This window comes from Pongo abelii, chromosome 16 (assembly GCF_028885655.2).
Source record: "Pongo abelii isolate AG06213 chromosome 16, NHGRI_mPonAbe1-v2.0_pri, whole genome shotgun sequence".
In the NCBI taxonomy this organism is placed as follows: domain Eukaryota; kingdom Metazoa; phylum Chordata; class Mammalia; order Primates; family Hominidae; genus Pongo; species Pongo abelii.
Genome location: NC_072001.2, coordinates 63,104,290 through 63,123,842, shown reverse-complemented (window position 1 = coordinate 63,123,842; position 19,553 = coordinate 63,104,290). Strand labels below are relative to the sequence as shown.

Below are 19,553 nucleotides of genomic sequence, written 5' to 3'. Positions count from 1 at the left end.
CTCATTGTCTGTGACATTTTTATGACAGCTTTGACTTTTAAAGTGGAACCAAATTTCATTTGGAAAATGAGCCAACGAAGCATGTCTCCATTAACAAATTGAGCCTTGGTGCTGTTGTTCTGTCACTCCCACTTCTAAGGTAAATGCACATCAGTAATTTGAGATGTGCAAGGGCTTGGTGTCCAGAGCTAGAATGGGGTGAAGTGGGGGACTGTGGGGATGGTGGTGTCTAGCGGAGGAAAAGCAGACTGTTTCACAGATCACATGACATAAGTAAATCAGGAGACTGATGTCTAAATACAGGCTGGTAAGTTTGGGGGACAGTGGAGATGTGCTAGTCACTAGGAGTGGAATGAACTGTGAGCATTGGCTACTTTTAGTGACTGAGATTGTTAGAGAGGAGTCTTCCACTTTAGGAATTGCAGTTAGAGGCTGAGAAGTCCAGAGTCAGCCTCTGAGTGTCACTGCCCCTAACCTGCTCATGGGCTTTGCCAGCAGTCTCTGGCTGTAATATATGGGATTGGTGATTGCACTGCCGAACTCTGGCAAAACACTCTTAGATCTTGTCATTTGCTTAGGAAAAGAGTCTGATTTTTTGTTTGTTTGGTTTTTTTTTTTTTTGCAAAAATAGTTGATAATGTGCATGTTTCCTCTCAATTATAGCTGGTTTTTCTGTGTTTCTGTTTTAACGCTGGGGTAGAATGAAGGTGGAAAATATAAATTTGTTGCATGAGGAAATGAGTGGGACCTTAAATAAAGGCATGCATTCCTCTATCCAACAGGGCATTTTTTTTTTAAGGTTAAGCACTTTGGTAACTAAACCCCTTAAAATAGCTATAAAGGTTATATATTGACTGAATTACTTTAAAGGCTTGGGTTTATTTCTGTGGACTTGAATTGATAAGAATTAGAGTATAGAAGTGAGGCTGATCTTTTGGAGTAATACACATCATAATTATAAGTAAATATGCAAAGGCTTAACAACAAGAACAACAACAAAAGACTCAGCAAATAGATGTTGGATTAATGGAAATAAATTGAACACATATATATAACTGTGTAGCCTCCAAAAATCATTATTAAATATATGTTTAATTTATGATATTAAATACATATTTAAGAAGAATAAACCAGCCTGGCCAACATGGCGAAACCCTGTCTCTACTAAAAACACAAAAATTAGCCAGGTGTGGTGGCACACGCCTGTGATCCCAGCTACTCAGGAGGCTGAGGCAGGAGAATCAACTGAACCCGGGGGGTGGAGGTTGTGGTGAGCCAAGATGGCACCACTGCATTCCAGCCTGGATGACAGAGTGAGACCTTGTTTGAAAGAAAAAAAAAAAAAAGAAGAAGAAGAAGAAACCACAAGGACAATGCATATGGGAAAGGAGATGATTGTAGCAAAGTTTTGAAGGCTTAAAAGCAGAAGGGCAGTGGTAAATATATCGGATATCTTTCGTACATCATTTCAAATTTTCCCAGCCTTAGGCGGGACAAGACAGCTGAATGATATCCATCTGAGGTACTCTCAATGCACTGCAGAGGCTCTCCAATACCTGGGGACAGAAAAGAAAGGCAGAAAGGAGTCTTCTGAGAAGCATAATGCTGGAAGTTGAACTGGAGAGCAAAGAGAGCTGTCCAGCAACCCAAAAGGTTGGCAGCCTGGCTTAAAGCAGATATAAATCTCCCATAGCTAAAACATGAGGGCTGGGCAATAAAGCACAAAGAGATCTTTAGAGTCTCTCCAGTGCTCATATCCCAAGCCCAGTTTGAGGGAAAGTCCTAATCCCTTCCTCAATATATTTGCAGCCAGGGTGAGTGAATCTAGCTAAAGCTGCAACCAAGTCCAACTACAGATTAAATTGACTCAGCCTGCCACACTCATGGACTGACCCAAAAGAGGTGTGCCCTTTTCTCGAGGTAAATATTAGCACTTAAAATTTTCTTTTTTTTCTTTCATAGAGATTGAGTCTCACTATGTTGCCCAGGCTGGTCTTGAACTCCTGGGCTCAAATGATCCTCCCACCTCAGCCTCCCAAAGTGTTAGGATTATAGGTGCGAACTACCACACCTGGCCGATGTTAGCACTTTTTAAGCTACTGTTCTTTAATATACAATTACTAGCATAAAATTAAAATTAAAGAGATATGTGAAGAAGTAAGAAGGTGTGAGCTATGTTAAAAGAGGTCAGTAGAAGCCAACCCGGAGATGATTTTAATGTTGGAATTATCAGACATGGACTTTAAAATAAGTAGAAAAAAATATGTTAACGTGTCTAGTGTAAAACATGTGTGAATAGATAGGGAACATAAGCAGACAGCCAAAAACTATTAAAAAGAACCAAATGAAAATCTTACAAATAAAAAAATTGATATTGGAAGTGAAGAATTTAATGTGTTTAACAGCAAACTGAACACGGCAAAGGAAAAGCGGATCAATAGAAGTGCAATACCTGTAGAAGTGCAAAACACACTGAATATTACCAAGAGAAATAAAAAAGACCTAAATAATAAAGATGTATATATATACACGCACCCACACCTTGTTAATGCTTTGCACAACTCAGTATTGTTTAGATGCTCATTCACCCTAACCTAATCTATAGATTGATGGTAGATGCAGCACAAATCCAACAAATCCTCTAAGTCTCACTTCTTGTCCCAGCCATAACTGTAGAGGCCAGTTTTCAGCATACTTCAAACACCTTCATAGAAATGTAAACTGACAATGCCTCTTTTAGGCTTCTTTGATGTCAAGTGGCGGGATGCCTGGAGGAAACTTGTTGACAACTCACATACAAGTGCCCCAAAGCTGTGGCCAACAATATAATGCATTCTTCTATCTTTCTCCTTTCTTGACTCACCCCCATTCCTAAGTTTCAGGATCATATCCACACATAAACATTTGGAGCATCAGCCTTTGTCTCAGGATCTGCTTTTGAGGAATCCAGACAAGACAATAACTGATTCAGCAGACTTGAAAAAGTTGAATCTTATGCCAGCAGTGGAAAAATCCAGGAAGAAACTTGTAGCATGGAAATGTCAAAGGGCTCAGAAGTTAATGACATTGGGTACCTCTGGAAGTGGGGTGAAGAAAGGATAAAAACAGAAAGACTTAAAAAAACCGTTAGATTTTGAATCTCCTTACCAATTCCATTTATTAGAATGATAGCCTTAGTATCACCTTAGCAGAATTTTTGAGGTTTGTTCTCTCTAGTAAGAGGACTGAGGGCTATGAGACATTAGGACAATTGAGGATAGAGATTTAGTGAAAATGTACATGCTGAATTTTTAAACCTCTCCTCTCCCTCTTCAACGCTTTCACTTATTTTGTTTCTAGAATGCTGGCAGTCACTTTAGATCCTCTAGACAAGAGATTAGAAGACTCTACACTAAGAAATCCAACTAGCCAGCATGCACAACTGATTTCCCCAAACATGAAGTCCTGCAGCCCAGGTCTTAACCTGAATCAGGATGAGGGGGTGGTGGGTCAAGGTGGGGCTGTTGAAAGTGTCCCTGCTTGCCGCGTACCTGCACATCCCACCCCCTCAGCAGCTCTCCCTTGCCCTTCACTCATGGAAGTCTTCAGGCAAGTTTTTCACTTATAAGGGATGGCCTATCTTCCACCAAGACTGTGTGGATGTGGTTGGAAGTCCAGAGATAGTTGTTCTTTTACGTGGCTTTCCAACATCCAGCTATGATTGGTACAAGATTTGGGAAAGTCTGACCTTGAGATTTCATTGAGTGATTGTCCTTGATTTCTTAGGCTTTGGCTTCAGTAACAAACTGAGACCATATCACTATTCCATATTTGAGCAGGCCAGCATCCTGGAAGCGCTTTTGTGGCATCTGTCTGTCAACTGGAGATATCTTTCCTGAGACTCACTGTCTACTCCTTCTCCAAAAGCTACTCAAACATGGAAGTGTGCTGTCACCCATCCTCACGCGGCTGATGAACTTCTTTGTATTCTCTCGAGGACTCAAGCCAGTCTTTGGGCCATATACTCAGCCCTCTGAAAGTGAGCTGTGGGACCTGTGGAAAGGGGGTCCGCAATAATGACAGGAATTCATCTCTGACAGTCTCTTAGAGTACATCAATCAGAGGAAGCAGTTCAGAAAGCGCTGGGTGGGAGCTCTTGCCTCTGAAACTATCTCTCTTAGAGTACATCAATCAGAGGAAGCAGTTTAGAAAGCGCTGGGTGGGAGCTCTTGCCTCTGAAACTATCTCCATTCATTGTATCTATGGGCCATTGGATCCTGTAAATCCCTATCCAGAGTTGTTGGAGCTGTACAGGAAAATGCTGCTGCAGTCCACAGTGTCAATTCTGGATGACCGCATTAGCCACTATCCACAGCTAGAGGATCCCATGGGCTTCTCAAATGCATATATGGGCATCACCAACTCCTTCTGAGCTGGAAAGAGTAGCTTCCCTCTATTATTTCCCCTACTCCCTTATATGTTGTGTATTCCACTTAGGAAGAAATGCCCAAAAGACATCCTAGCCATCACACACTATTCTCTCACAAAGTACACTTTACTCAAATTGGTGAACAGTATGTAGGAAGAAGCCAGCAGGAGCTCTGACTTAAGGCTGACATAATAGTCTACCTCCCATTTCTTTGACATCTGATCAAATGTACAGACTTGCCTTTGTTTTTGTGTTATTAGGAAATTCTGATGAGCACTGCTACTCACTGATGCAGAAAGACGTTCTTTTGCCTAGAAGGCTTTTTAACACTTTGGACTTTTCTGAAGTATTTAGAAGTGCTAATTTCTGGTCCAGCCCCAATAGGAATTCTACAATGAGAATGAGAAGTGGGTTTCTTTACCTCTCCCTGAATGGCTTTTTAAAAGTTCTTTAAGCAACACAGAGCTGAGTTTCCTTTGTCATACCTTTGGATATAGTTTCATCAGCTGTTTTTAATTATAAACATTTTGTTATAAGAGATATTGCTTTAAATAATGTAGTGTTCAAAGTATGATTTAGGACCATGATTTATCTACACATTACATATATTTTATAAGGATGCTAAACCAACATATCCTTACTCTGTCAGAGTACAGTAGTGAACTTAATTAAACATGTTTCATTTCTGAATAAATTGAACTAAATCCAAACTATTTACAGAGTTTCCTGAAATCACAGGACATTAAGGACCAGTAGCACCTGTGCCAGAGATTTACTATTACTAGCTGAGAAGACCAATTCTAATAGCAAATAACAATCTGAGACTCCTCATGCCTCAGTGCTTAGAAGCATGTGTCTCTTGAGCTACCATAGAAGGGAAGAGACTGTTTTGTAGTCCAAATCACCATGCAGAATGTACATTGATTCCTTTATGATGACTGCTTAACTTCCCATTGCCTGTGCCAGAGAGGCTTTCTTAGGTAGCTCATTTATTCCTGTACCTTACAGACAGGAAAGTTCCTGAAACATTAAGAACAAATTCTGAAAGATCTATGAGCAAATGGTGCTGAATACTTCTTTTTTAAGCCACATTTTACTGTCTTAGTCAAAGCAGGATTATTAAGTGATTATTTAAAATTCTTTTTTTTTTTTTTTTTGAGACGGAGTCTCGCTCTGTCACCCGGGCTGGAGTGCAGTGGCGCGATCTCAGCTCACTGAAAGCTCTGCCTCCCAGGTTCATGCCATTCTCCTGTCTCAGCCTCCCGAGTAGCTGGGACTACAGGCGCCCACCATCACGCCCGGCTAATTTTTTTTGTATTTTTATCAGAGACGGGGTTTCACCGTGTTGGCCAGGATGGTCTCGATCTCCTGACCCTGTGATCCACCTGCCTTGGCCTCCCAAAGTGCTGGGATTACAGGTGTGAGCCACCGTGCCCGGCCCTAAAATTCATATTTTTAAAATGGCAACTTCAAGTATAACAACTTTGAAACTGGAATAAGTGTTTATTTTCTATCAATAAAAATGAGTTGTGACCAAAAAAAAAAAAAAAATCCAACTAATCTAAGAGAAAAAAGTCTTAAAGATACTGGCATTGAGCCTGGTGCAGTAGCTCATGCCTGTAATTCCAGCACTTTGGGAGGCTGAGGTGGGCAGATCACTTGAGGCCAGGAGTTCAAGACCAGCCTGGACAACATCACAAAACCCTGTCTCTACTAAAAATACAAAAATTAGCCAGGCATGGTAGCACATGCCTATAATCCCAGCTACTTGGGAGGCTAATGCAAGAGAATCGCTTGAACCCGGGAGACAGAGGTTGCAGTGAGCCGAGATCACACCACTGCACTCCAGCCTGAATGAGTAGCACAAGACTTTGTCTCAAAAAAAAAAAAATAAAAAGATACTGGCATCAAGGTTTTCCCACATGAATGACTCACTCAGAATACCACAGTCAGCAGGTCTCAGCCATTTGGACAAATTTTCCAATCATTTTTTTTTAATCCCACTTTTAAATATGAATAAACAGCTGTGAACTAGTAAACACCTAAGGAAGCCTATAACATGAATGACAGAAATCAAAACAACTAACAGAAAACAGCAAAACTTGGAAGAAGCAGAGACAAAGGAGGAAGATGAAACTTCAGAACTTCAGAAAGAAAAAAGAAACTATTATTAATAGCCTCTGAAATATAAAAAGTTTCATGAAATAAGAGGTTTTGTGAAAAAAAAATAAAGAACAAGGAACACTTGTCTTGGTTGTTTGTGCTGCTATGATAGAATAATCAGACTGAGCAATTTACTAAAGAATAGAAATAAATTCTGTCATAGTTCTGGTGGCTGGGAAGTCCAAGCTCAAGGTGCTAACAGGTTTGGTGTCTTGGGAGAGACTGGTCTCCAATTCCAAGATGGTGCCTTGGAGTCTTCATCCTCCAGAGGGGAAGAATGCCGTTCCTCAAATAGCAGAAGAGCAGAAGAGAGGTGACTCACTCTCAAAAGCTCTTTTTACTCTTTTTGTAGAGTAATTAATCCATTCATGAGTGCTCTGACCATTTGGCCCCATCTCCCAACACTGTTACATTGAGAATTAATTTTCAACATGAGTTTTGGAGGGGACAAAAACATTCCAACCATGACATACCTTTTGAAACTTAAAAGTATAGTATATAAATAAAATTCGATAGAAAGCTCATAAGATAATGTTGAGAAAATCTTTCTTAAAGCAAAAAAAAAACTTTAAAAATGAAGATCAAATAAATGAGAGAAAATACAAGATAATTACGTTACTTCCCCCTTATTAGATCCTACATTTGAATAATATAAATTCCAGAAAAGAATGGCGGTAATGTGGCATATCATTGTAAAATTTCAGAACATAGGATAAAGAAAAAACTATAAGCTTTCAGAGAGAAGGAGACAGAAAAATAAAACAAGCCACATATGAAGAATCAAGGATCAGATTTCACACCACCACCAGATGCTAGAAAACAATTGAGCAATATCTTTTAAAATCCTGAGCAAATATATTTTCCCATTAGATTTCTATACCTAACTAAACTATCAATAAAGAAAGGCTGTAGACCAAAGAAAATATGGGCTTTCAGGAGCTCACAAAAATTACATCTCATGTACCTTTTCCCAGGAAGTTAGCTAGTAGATAATGTGCTGCACAAAAATAAAAGCATAAGGACACTGGATCCAAGAAGAAAGAAGTCAAAGAAATTCTCAAAACTTTGGTGAAATGAATTCCCAGGAATAGAGTGTGAAGCAGGCCTAGAGTGGGGCAGGTCAGAAGATGCCAGGAGAGATTAATCCAAGTAAAGAAAACGATAGAACACCCTGGTGTGTCTGAATACAGAGAGGAAAGATTTGAGGTTATTAGGGGAAAATAGAGGCTGAATTAGTAACAAATAGAAAACTAAACAAAAAAGAGAAAAGCATTACTTTAGGAAGAACAAAATTGTGCAAGAAAGGAAAAGTAAAGATATTATACTATATCTATATCATTCATATCTACAGGTTCAATGCTATGAATAACATTGAAATTGTCATACTAATGCAAACACAGTATTAATCTCAACAGAAGTATGATATAATTATATTGAAGGGATCATGAGACAGTTTGTGTGAATGTGGGTGGTAGTAATGGTGGTGTGGTGGTCTGTGATAAAGGAATGGGAGATCATAAATAAGAGCTAAATCCTTATTTTCCCTATATGATACCTAAAATTGAAAATTCAAAAGGTAGGAAACACAAGGCTGTTATTTTTATATATGGAGGTAAATAACAAAGAACCAGCTAAAATAATTGAAAGTGGTTGCTAGTGAAAAAGAATAGGTGGTGGTCAAGTGTTGAATAGTAGGATGATTTTTTTGGAATAAGTCTCATAGAATTGTTTGATTCTATAAATTATGTGAAAATCTAATTTTGAAGAAAATAAAAACAAAACTTGAAAATTATTACAGAATTATGGTATACTTATTTTTAAAAAGCAAATGGGTAAATATGGAGTGAGGTTAAATTGGCAGGACAGGACTTGTCCTTTTCATACAGGAAATCACAGATGCAGGTTGAACACTGTGAAGAAGAAATCTTGGAGCCTTTGAGGTGGTGGGGGAGGTAGCCCTCTATGTGGCATAGTGTTCGTGCCTACAGATTCCCACTGTCCAATTTAAATCTAATTCAGGTCACATACATAATTTAATTTTTGGAAGCAGCATTAAAGTAAGTAAAAAGGAAATAAAGTTAATTTTAATATTGTATTTGATTTAACCCAATATATCCTAACTATGATCATCTCAACATCTGATAAGCACATGTACCCTAGAACTTAAAGTATAATATATATATATATAAAAATAAAAATAAAAATTATTAATGAGATATTTTACATTATTTTCTTCATAGTAAGTCTTGGAACTCCACTGTCTGTTTTATACTTAGATACATCTCAATTCAAATGTTAAAGTTTCATCAGAAATACCTGAACGATACTTAGATTTTATAAAATTTACAATTGAAAAAGTGGATTCACATATTCAAGTTGTTCCAAACGTACTTAAAAATTCTCCAATAACTGAATCTTGTACCAAAACATTTTTCCCTTAGTGTTTGCATTTTTATTTCTAAAACTGGTTCATGTTTTTGCTTCAAATGATTAATTTGACTCTGAAGCAAGACCATATCAGTTTTAAAACTACATCTGTCCAAGTTAAAAAAATTCTTATATCAACTCAGTAATATTAACATTGATTTCAAAAGAGTATTGCGTAAGTTGAAAAGCAATTCTAAGTTTATCAATATAAACATAGTGATGTTCATGTTTTTCTTGTAATTTTTGCTGCCAATTTACCTAACAGTTGATTACAATTAAAATATGCATCTCAATTCATGCTTTTAAAAAATGTGAAAAACATCACTAATTTGCTTTATGAAGAATTTATATTTCAATATAAATTCTTTTTGCTTTCTGTAGAACTTAAGTTTAGATCATTTGTATGCAATCTGATATAGATGAGAAACCGTAAATCATGCTGCCATTTTTTTTTTACTTTAATTATTCTTTTAGTTTCAAGACAATCTTAAACTGGAGTTACTAGTATTGTAAATCTTTATAAAACTCTTCCACAACTCTTAAGCAGTCTACATTAGTAAAGAGTACACAATCATTAAATATATAATTTTCCATTTCTTTCAATAGTTCCATACACTCATGGTTTACAACATGTACATACTGAATGATTTCAACAGCTGTATCCATGATACTTTTCATTAAAAAAAATTTAGCACAAATATTTTCAGTGTGTGTCACACAATGGAGTGAAGCAATAAGGGAAAAATCCATCTCTTGTTTTAAAATTCTGATAAATCTAGATTTTCGACCTAACATAGCAGGACCATCATCTGTCTTGTTGATAAAACTGGTTTTTTTTTCTTATCTAGTTGAAACTCTTCTTTGACATATCTAAAATATTCAAAGCTATCTACACATTGAGTTGGTTTTTTTCTTTAGGTCAGAGACAACATTTCTAAGTACATTTGAAAGTGTTTTTAAACAAAAATGTAACCAAATGTGTCCAGTATTAACTGGGCACAGTCTCTTATTCTATATGGCTTGTCTAAAGCTTTAAAAAAAGGACCTTCTCATTTTTCACATTTTGAATCAATTGATCATTGACATTGTTAGTCTTACATTCTACAGTCACTTGTTTGATGGCTCAATTGAAATTTTGCTTTTGTAAAATATCTTTTGGTCTTTTCCTCATAATTTTCTAACAAAATTTCCACAACTGAAATGATTTCTTTTACCATCTCTCCATCTAAACTTGTGGGTTTGGGTTTGGTTTAGTTTGGATTTTTGTGAAAGAATTCAAGCTATTTTATACCGGACCAGAGTTACAAGATTAGATCTTGTCAAAAATTGCTTAAGACATTTTTGTTGGACATTTAATACTGATTGCAAGTGACTAATTTCTTCGATTCTTTTTTAGTTATTGAGAGAAACTTCTTATCAAATTCAATGTGTGTTTGCTTTAAATAGCTTTTAATATTGTCCACGTTATTATCCTTTTTTTTCTTTTTTTTTTTTTTTTCTTAACAGCTTTTTTGGCTCTGTGGCAGCCTACTGCAATTGCCATATGTTGTGAGATTTGGAACACACCTTCTTCCAGTCTCTTTTATTCTTTACTGTTCGGGTCTTGGGACTAGCTTCTGCATCTCCTCTCAATTCCATATCCATAGTATGCCTTCATTTTAAATTTGAAAATTGGCCCATACTTATTTTTTCTAACTAGAAACATTATTTATATTATAATTAAACTAAGTATTTCAGTTTAATTACCAATTACAGTTTACATAGGAATTGCTATAACTGGAGCTGTCTGCATGGAATATCCAAATAAATGCATTATAGTGTTACATTAGTGCATAGAAGAAAATCATTTGAATGGAGTCAATCTGTCCACTGATTGGATCAGTGATGCGTTTGTGAATAATACTGGAAACAATGCTGGTGTCCCATACATGCACTACAACATCATAACAATGCCTTATGCAATGCAGTGGGTAAGGTGAAATGATGTCTTATCAAAATAAGATAAAATGGTATTGAAGAGGGAAAAATATTTTACAGTTCTTCAGTGTTTAAATTTAATTAAAATTAAATACAATTAAAATTGTAATTCCTCAGCCGCGGTAGTCTCATTCAAGTGCTCATAGCCACATGTGTCTAGTGGCCACTTTACTGGATGCCACAACTTGGACTGTAGGAGAGTGAGAACCGATTGTTAGAGTGCCAGGCATTTTGTTAGATAGTTGGATCTCAAAGAAAGGATCTCAATTATTCCTCAGAACAGTCCTGTCCATTGTTACCCACATTGTAAATGAAAAATCGAGACTCAGTGAGATTTAGTGACTTGTCCAAGGCCATACAGTTCATCAGTGAAGGAGCTGGAATGCAGCTGTAGTCTGAACCCAAAGCCCATGCTGTGTGTGCTGTGATGGTGTGGGGCCCCTTGCTTTGGTGTAATCATAGACATAACTGAACCGGAAAACAGGATGCTTTTCCCTTATCTCCTTCACGCCTGGATCATTTTTGAAATTCATAAATCTCTAGTTGTTTTAACAATCTTGTATGAGTGAAAGTTGGAACAATCAACAAATATATATTGTCTCCTATGGGTCAGGCACTACTCTAGTGAGCAAGAAACAAGAGCCTCTGCCTTCATGCAGTTTACAATCTTACGCAAAAGGAACAGAAAATGACAATAAAAACACTGTCGGTGAGATACTTCTCTCAAAACTAAACACTGTGAGCTTGCTTACAGTGATGCTTTTTAAGGTGACAGTGCTTTTTGTGATTTTAGGATGGGATAAAGTCATCTCTGCATACAGTAATTCTGCCAAGGGTGGTCGTGCAAATAAGTCCTTCGTAGGAGCTTTTGCTGTTGAACATGAAGTTATCACCTCCAATTTTGGGTACTTATTTTCATTCCTGTCCATTTGTCCATTATGATACATGGGAGGCTAACATGTTCTAGTCTCTAAGGAGAAATGGGCAACAGGGCAAAGGGACAAATGGTAAAACTAGAAGGGCAATGTCAGGCTGGGCATGGTGGCTCATATCTGTCATCCCAGCATTTTGGGAGGCCAAGGTGGGCAGATCGCCTGAGGTCAGGAGTTCGAGACCAGCCTGGCCAACATGGCGAAACCCCATCTCTACTAAAAATACAAAAATTAGTCAGGCATGGTGGTAGGTGCCTGTAATTCCAGCTACTTAGGAGGCTGAGGCAGGAGAATCACTTGAACCTAGGAGGTGGAGGTTGCAACTGCATTCCAGCCTGGGCCACAAGAGTGAAACTCTGTCTCAAAAAAAAACAAAAACAAAACAAACAAACAAAAAAGGCAATGTCCTCCCAGATGAAGAACGTCAGACGGATTAGGAGGCTTATTGTCTCCTAACAAGGGAAACACATTCAGATCACCCCATACTAAGGTACTGATGTGATCAGTAAAACTATGATCGGTGAAAGCAACGTATTGGACCTATGGTTTATTTTCAGGCTACTGCAAAAGCTACAGGAAGTTTCCTTTGGGTGGTGCAACCAGCTCTATAAAACTCTACCACCTGTGGTTTAGGATGCAGCTGAGGAGCACTGGGGGCTGGATCTTCAAGGGTAGAGATTTATGCATATGAAAGGTTGTTTTTAATTTTTTTTTCCCTGAGTAAGGCCTCAGGGGAGATAACGCTTGCAGAATATTTTAGAGTTCAACCAGATTGTCGTACAAATGGGGAAACCTAAAGTTCAGAGTGTTTACATGATTAATCTAAAGCCACACAGAATATTCATTCAGTGAGACTAGGACGTCTACATTTTCTTTCCAGCTAATGAGTTGTGGGTGAGGAGAGGAGGTGGGAGGGAGAATCAGAAGAAGCTAAAGACTGTGTGGAAAGCTCAGTAAGGCTAGGGTTTAAAATCTGCTCCTGTATTTTCTACTCTGATGTTAGGCAGGTTTCTTCATTCTGCTGAGCTTTAGAATCTCAGCTGTGAAATGGGGATGACACAAACTTCCTAAGGTTTTGGTAAAGACTTGATGACATGACAGACTTATGTGCAAACACCTTGACCTCTTCAAGATGAAAACTTTCCTTTACTCACTATCTGCAAAGTAGCACTTCCTTTGTTGGTCTTCAAACCATCTATTTCAAACTTCGAGCTCCCCAGGCTCTAGTATTAAGTGTTCTGGATGGGTAAATCAAATTCTACTGCCCTCCACCTGCTGGTCCCAACCTCCCTAGTGACTCTTAGTGTACCAAGATGTCTCCATTTCTCCTCGCATCCTGTTTCTGTGATCATACCCTGTACCCATCTCTCCTTTGTCACCTCTCAAAATCTTGCCCATCCTAGCTGGAGTTCCACCTAACAATTAGAAGCCTTTACAAGTATTTGGAGAGTGTGACAGGCTTTAAAGTGCTTTCACAGACATTCTCCCCTTTGATCCTCACAACAGCTCTGTGGGGGAGTCAGGGCAGCTGTTTTCATCCAAATTTTACCACTAAGGAACCTGCAGCCATAGGGGCTAAATGATTTGCCCAAGGCCACAAGTTAGAGAACCACAGGCTTTGAGGTCAGAAATTCCTAGGTTCAAATCTCAGCTTTGCCACTTGCTAGCATTGCGGCCTCAGGTAAGTTTTAGAGCTTTCCTGAGCCTCAATTCCTCCATGTATAAAATGGGGATATTTGTTGCGTATCTGCAAGGTTGCATATTCTGAATGCGCTGCGGTACTTTGTAGACAGCCAGTATTCAGCAAGCCAGACCAGAATCCAGTGCATCTGGCCATTTCTCTACACTATTCCTCAACACCACTCCAACTATTATTACATTAATAAGGAAGGGCTTTCATCTCTCAGATTTGGGAGCATTCTTTGCCTTTATCGGGAGTCTTCGATTTCATGCCTCAGGAACTAACTATGGCTGACAAACAGCAAATAGGATTTTTCCAAGACACTGTTAAGATCACAAAAGAGAAGAGCTGAAAATCACTTTTTGGGAAGGAACCATGGCAGCCCCAGGAATCCCAGCAGCTCCTTGGCGGCGGCCACTGGGTGACAGTGCCAACTGCCTCCCCCCACCTTGTCTGTCTCTTTCCACTCAAGATCCAAATTTACAGAAGATCTGATTGACCTAACCTGGGTCAGGTGCCCACCATGTGGGCAGATGGATGAGGGTGATTGGCAGCCCACTGGAATGATATGGAATGGAGGAAAGGCAGTTCTATAAAGTAGAAATGCTCTTCAGTAAATAGAGTTCATTACTTAGTGCTCATGTAACTCTGTGTGGCTGTTTGTATTTGCTTGTGCTTATGTCTTAGCATCCTGGGAGGTCAAGGTGAGAGTGAGAGAAGGACACCTCTGTCTTTTTTTTTTTTTTTTTTTTTTTGAGACGGAGTCTCGGTCTGTCACCCAGGCTGGAGTGCAGTGGCGCCATCTCGGCTCACTTCAAGCTCCGCCTCCCTGGTTCACGCCATTCTCCTGCCTCAGCCTCAGGAGTAGCTGGGACTACAGGTGCCCGCCACCACACCCGGCTAATTTTTTGTATTTTTAGTAGAGACGGGGTTTCACTGTGTTAGTCAGGATGGTCTCTATCTCCTGACCTCGTGATCCACCTGCCTTGGCCTCCCAAAGTGCTGGGATTACAGGCATGAGCCACTGCGCCCGGCCAGACACCTCTGTCTTATGCTTCAATTTAATATGGAAGCCCAGAGACTAACCCACTGCCTTGCCCATAATTGGTGCTCAATAAATATCAGATCATTTTATTACAGCCTTCAGTCTTTCCAGTACAAATTAAGTTAGATCTTTCCTGACTTATCCCAGCTTCTACACCTCAGCACTCTTACCTACATGCAGCCACCAATAAAGCAATCAATCAATCAACAATTCACCTAATTAGCTTGCTCACATGAACCAATAAGTTCCTCAGGCCTAGCTGCTTCCCATCACAACTACTGTGTGGGGTGCCAGGTGTCTTGCCAAAGGACTTGATTAATAAGTCGTTATAATTGAAGCTGAATACAATTAATTGCATAATTTTGAACTCTTCAAGTTTAATTCCACGAAAATTACATCACAGAATTGGGGCATGATAAAGTATTTCTAACCAAAAGAATAGAGGGAACTTGCATAACCACTGGTGCATATTTGTGACATGTTATGCACACGCCAGGCATGGACGCTTTCCATTGCTGTCAACAAAAACTCACGCAGCTCAAATACTTAAATGAATTCTCAAACATGTAGTTCACAATTGAAAAAAACCTGGACATTATCCTAGTCGGTCCCAACATTTTGATAATGATGTCCTCCTTAAATCTGTCCTGGTTTTGTTTTTTGTCTGCAAGCACAGATCACAGATCTGCTCCTATCTTGGGGTTTGTTTGGGTTGGTTTGATGTGTTCGTATTTTCTCTCTCTTTGCAGTTCCCTTAAATGTGTTGTTTCACATGGTTACTAACTTGTTGGAGGACAGGGTAGAAAATAGCTGATGAATAAAAATAGTGCTGTCTGCCTTTGACAAAACTTTTACCCAATTGAGCCAGCAAGATTTTCATGAAGAAAATCTGAGAAATTAATTAATTAACTGTAACTGAATTTCACCTCTTTAACCTTAACTCGTGAGCAAACCTGAGCTAAATAAACATCTGACCATTCAATCTCTTTCACTTAAGGTTAACTTGAGTTTATTATTCAGGCTGCTGCCCTTGTGTATTAGGCAATGCATAAATTACGCATACTAATTACCCTGGATGGGGCACCACTTTAATGAATTCTTTTAATTAAACTGCAACACAGTGGTTTTGCACAGGATGGTCTATATTTCATCCTTAAACTATGTTAACCTTCATCTTTGTCTGGGTGGCTCACACGTACAACCGGAGAAGGTCTGAGTTTAATTCATCTAAGTATATACATTCCACAACCCCCACTCCTTGACTATCATAGGAAAATTTGAAAGATGTTTCTCTTCTGCTTTGAGGTTAAGAAATTAGATGCCTCTGTGAAAAGTTATGATTCTGCTGGGGATACTGAGATGGAAAAGAAAAAGACAAAGAAAAACTGAAATGACAGAATCAACCAGCACAACACTGCAGTCTTTAAAATATAAATAATAAAAGGAATTAACAATGTTCTTATTAATATGTAAACTAAGCAAAGAACATACTTCACTTTGCAATCTGTATATTCCTGAGTTTACAGCAAATAATCCTTACCATAAGTCCAATTTTCAAGGATACAATCAGTTCTCTATTATCTGGAACACTTAATGGATACAGCAGTAAAGAAGATTGAAACCAGTGCATATTTTAGCCATGAGTATACATCTTCTCTTGTCTTTTTACTAAGCTCCTGCTTCTAGGTAGGAAAATTGACTGCCTTGAGTTTTATCTCCCTGGTATCTGACTGGGGGTTGTGGGGAGAGGAAACAGTTGAGGTACTATCTAGATCCCAGGAAACTTCACTCCCTTGGGTAGTTCAGCTGGGAGAGCAGAGGCCCCAGTTCAAGACAATATATGTTAGTTGATCACCTATTGTAGTTTTAGCCCTGCGTCCATGCCAGAATATCACGGTGATTGAGAATTGTTCTATTTATGTTATTTTTTAAAGAAAAAGGAATGCATTTCTGTATTTGTATTTGTACTTACATAGATGAATTCAGGAAGATGCACAAAAAACTGTTGAGAGGGTTTGCTTCTGAGAAATATTAAAGGTCTTTGTTGGGAGAGAAAAGCACTTATTCTACATCCTTCTCCTTTTCCTCTTCCCTCTTTTTTTTTTTTTTTTTTTTTATCACGAGCATGTAATCCTTTATCATTTAAAACTTTGAAACAATAAAAATAACTATGGAGTTCATAGTTCACTCAGGGAGAAAAGCACTTACAATGTAATATATTAATAGCAAGTGCTGTGAAAGGTGAACACACAAAGTCTTCTACAGACACAGATGTGGGATCATCTAATAGTGTCTGGTGGAGTCAGGGAAGATTCCTTAGAGGAGGTGGCATTTAAGTTAGGTTTTGAAGCATGAATGTGAGAGTTTTTCAGGTTAAGACTCAGCCATTGAGTAATGGGAAGAGGAAGATAGCATAAGATGATTCCATCCACCCAAGATTATTTTCTCTTAGAAATCCTGTTAGTAGATATGCTACTCTAGGGCTTTCCTGGTGACATGTAGAAATAGTGTTTGAATGGGTACAAAAAAGTTAGAAAGAATGAATAAGACATACTATATCACAGCACAACAGGGTGACTATACTCAATAATAATGTAACTTTACATTTTTAAATAACTTAAAGAGTGTGACTGGATTGTTTGCAACTCAATGGATAAATGCTTGAGGGGATAAACACCCATTCTCCATGATGTTCTGATATACTTATTTCACATTGCATGCCTGTATCAAAACGTCTCATGTACCCCATAAATATATATACCTACTATGTACCCACAAAAATTAAAAATAAAATAAAACTAGCATTTGAATCATTCTGATTTCTGACAAGGTGATTGGGAGTGACACATTGTAGATAATCTAAAAAAAAATTTGTTCACTCTGGAAAATAATTGGACATGCCTGAAATCCAAACTTCAGAGTTTTTCCAAAAGTTCCTGAAAAATTTTCACTAAGCCCTAACTTAACCTAAAATTTGTACAAAAGCAACTAACCTGGAGGTAGGATATAACTGATCTTCATTTGGTGAGAAAGATAAAGAAAATATGGCATTTTTTAAATCAGCAAAGCCTAGCTATTATAACCTTTCATTACATTCAGAAATGGCATCCCTGCCTTCACCTTGTAGCCAGAATAGAGGAAGAATAGGGAAAGTAAAGACCATGGTGGTCTCAAATTCCATATTTTGCCATTGATGGAATTCTTTGGGGCACCAAATTTCCTTATGATGAAGCTATTAAGGATCCCCTGATATCAGCTGGGTGGTTCCAAGCCAGGCAAAGGAACCCAGCCTCCCAAGCACAGAGCAACAAGTCCTAGAAAGAGGGATTTGGTAGAACTTGGCTTGGCTCTCCAGGCCTCTTAGAGACCCCTTGTGCATATGTAACAACCAGGGGAAGAGGCAAGGTGATTTATGTCATTTCTACCCTGACGCTGGTATGATCAATACCTTTCAGTTATTTACTGAGCCAGGGCTGTATGCCAGATGTAGAAAATGCAAAGATGGATGTTGCATGGTTCCTGCTCTCCAATAGCTCACAGGGAAAAGAGAGTCAGAGACAATCCACTGTAATACAGGGGAAAGAATGTGTTTCTCTAGCCAAAGCCAAGCACAGAGCTGGGAACCAGGACTCTTCCCCATGAAACTGGGAAGATTTCTCAGAGAGCCTGAAGACTCCTGAGTACAGTGCAAATATACCTTTAAAATGGAATCTATTCAAAGGCTTAACTGACGTTTTCATTATTTTAGACCAAAGAAGCAGAAGAAAGGCTGATGTGCATAGGTAGAATATAATTTAAAGGCAGAATTCTACAATGGATAGATGGCTAAACCCAAAGAAAAATTTTTCTTTCCCCTGACACTCAGCAAATTCAGGAAGCCCCATAGTTTGTTAAACAATCTATGACAAAAACTCGGCTCCAGAATCAATTTTTTATGATGAAAATAATGGCTCCTGAGACAGACAACTCAGGTCCCCTTTGCATGTGCTGTGTGACATTGGATAAGTCATGTAGCCTCTCTGATTCTCATCTTCTTCATCTGTCAAACTTGGATAATAATAGGACCTGCATCACAGGGTTGTTGATGGGGATTACATGAGATAATGGATGTTAGCTGCTTAGCAAAGTGATAGGCCCCAAGTGAGTAATCAGTAAGTGTTAGCTGTTATAATAATTAGTATGAGTAAGGCAACTACATCTTAGAATGCTAAACAAGAGCATTTCTAAACAAGAGGGTTTTATGGCCAAACCACCAGAAATGACTGTAGGAGTCTTCTCCATTTACATGGGCATGTGAAACTGCAAAAGCTACACACACACACACACACACACACAAACACACACACACACATTTATTTCGGTTTAGAAACCAAATTACTGTTACTGAGGATCTATGTGAAAGACCTGGGATGAATCCTTAAACAACCAAATGTGACTTTTATTGACTTACTTAAAAGCAGAAAGTGTCAGTCCTTTCTGGCCCTGATGAATTCCTCAGAAATGACGTGTATTTCACACAGAAGGTGAGTGCATGCTTGTGTTCAGGTGTGCCCGTGAGTAGAGGGTATATCTCAAATAGCAAGAGCACCAGCACTGGAGAAAAAGGCCCTGGCCCCAGGAAGGCTCAGTCAGGCCCTCTGGAGGCAGCCACCTGGGGCTGCCCACTCCCCTGGAGTGACTCCAGGACTCAGCGCCAGTGCGCTCCGCTTTGATCCTTTTGTGTTCCCAGGGCTTCCCAGGTGGCGTTTCTGCCCCAGGCTGTCTACACACAGAGTGTCTTCAGGCTGTCCTCTGCAGGAACATATGCTGTGACTTACCATCTGGCCTTTATGCAGCTCTCCAGTGGCCATGGTATGAAAACCTGCCTGTTTGGCAGCTACAAGTGCCCACAGTCTCTTTGGTCTCTTTCTTGGTCTGAGT

General features: G+C 38.9%; 1 pseudogene; it reads left to right on the top strand.

The window, feature by feature from the left end:
* The first annotated feature begins 2,632 nt into the window (after positions 1-2,632).
* Positions 2,633-4,553, top strand: LOC100446643 (mesoderm-specific transcript homolog protein-like; annotated as a pseudogene).
* The last annotated feature ends 15,000 nt before the right edge of the window (positions 4,554-19,553 follow it).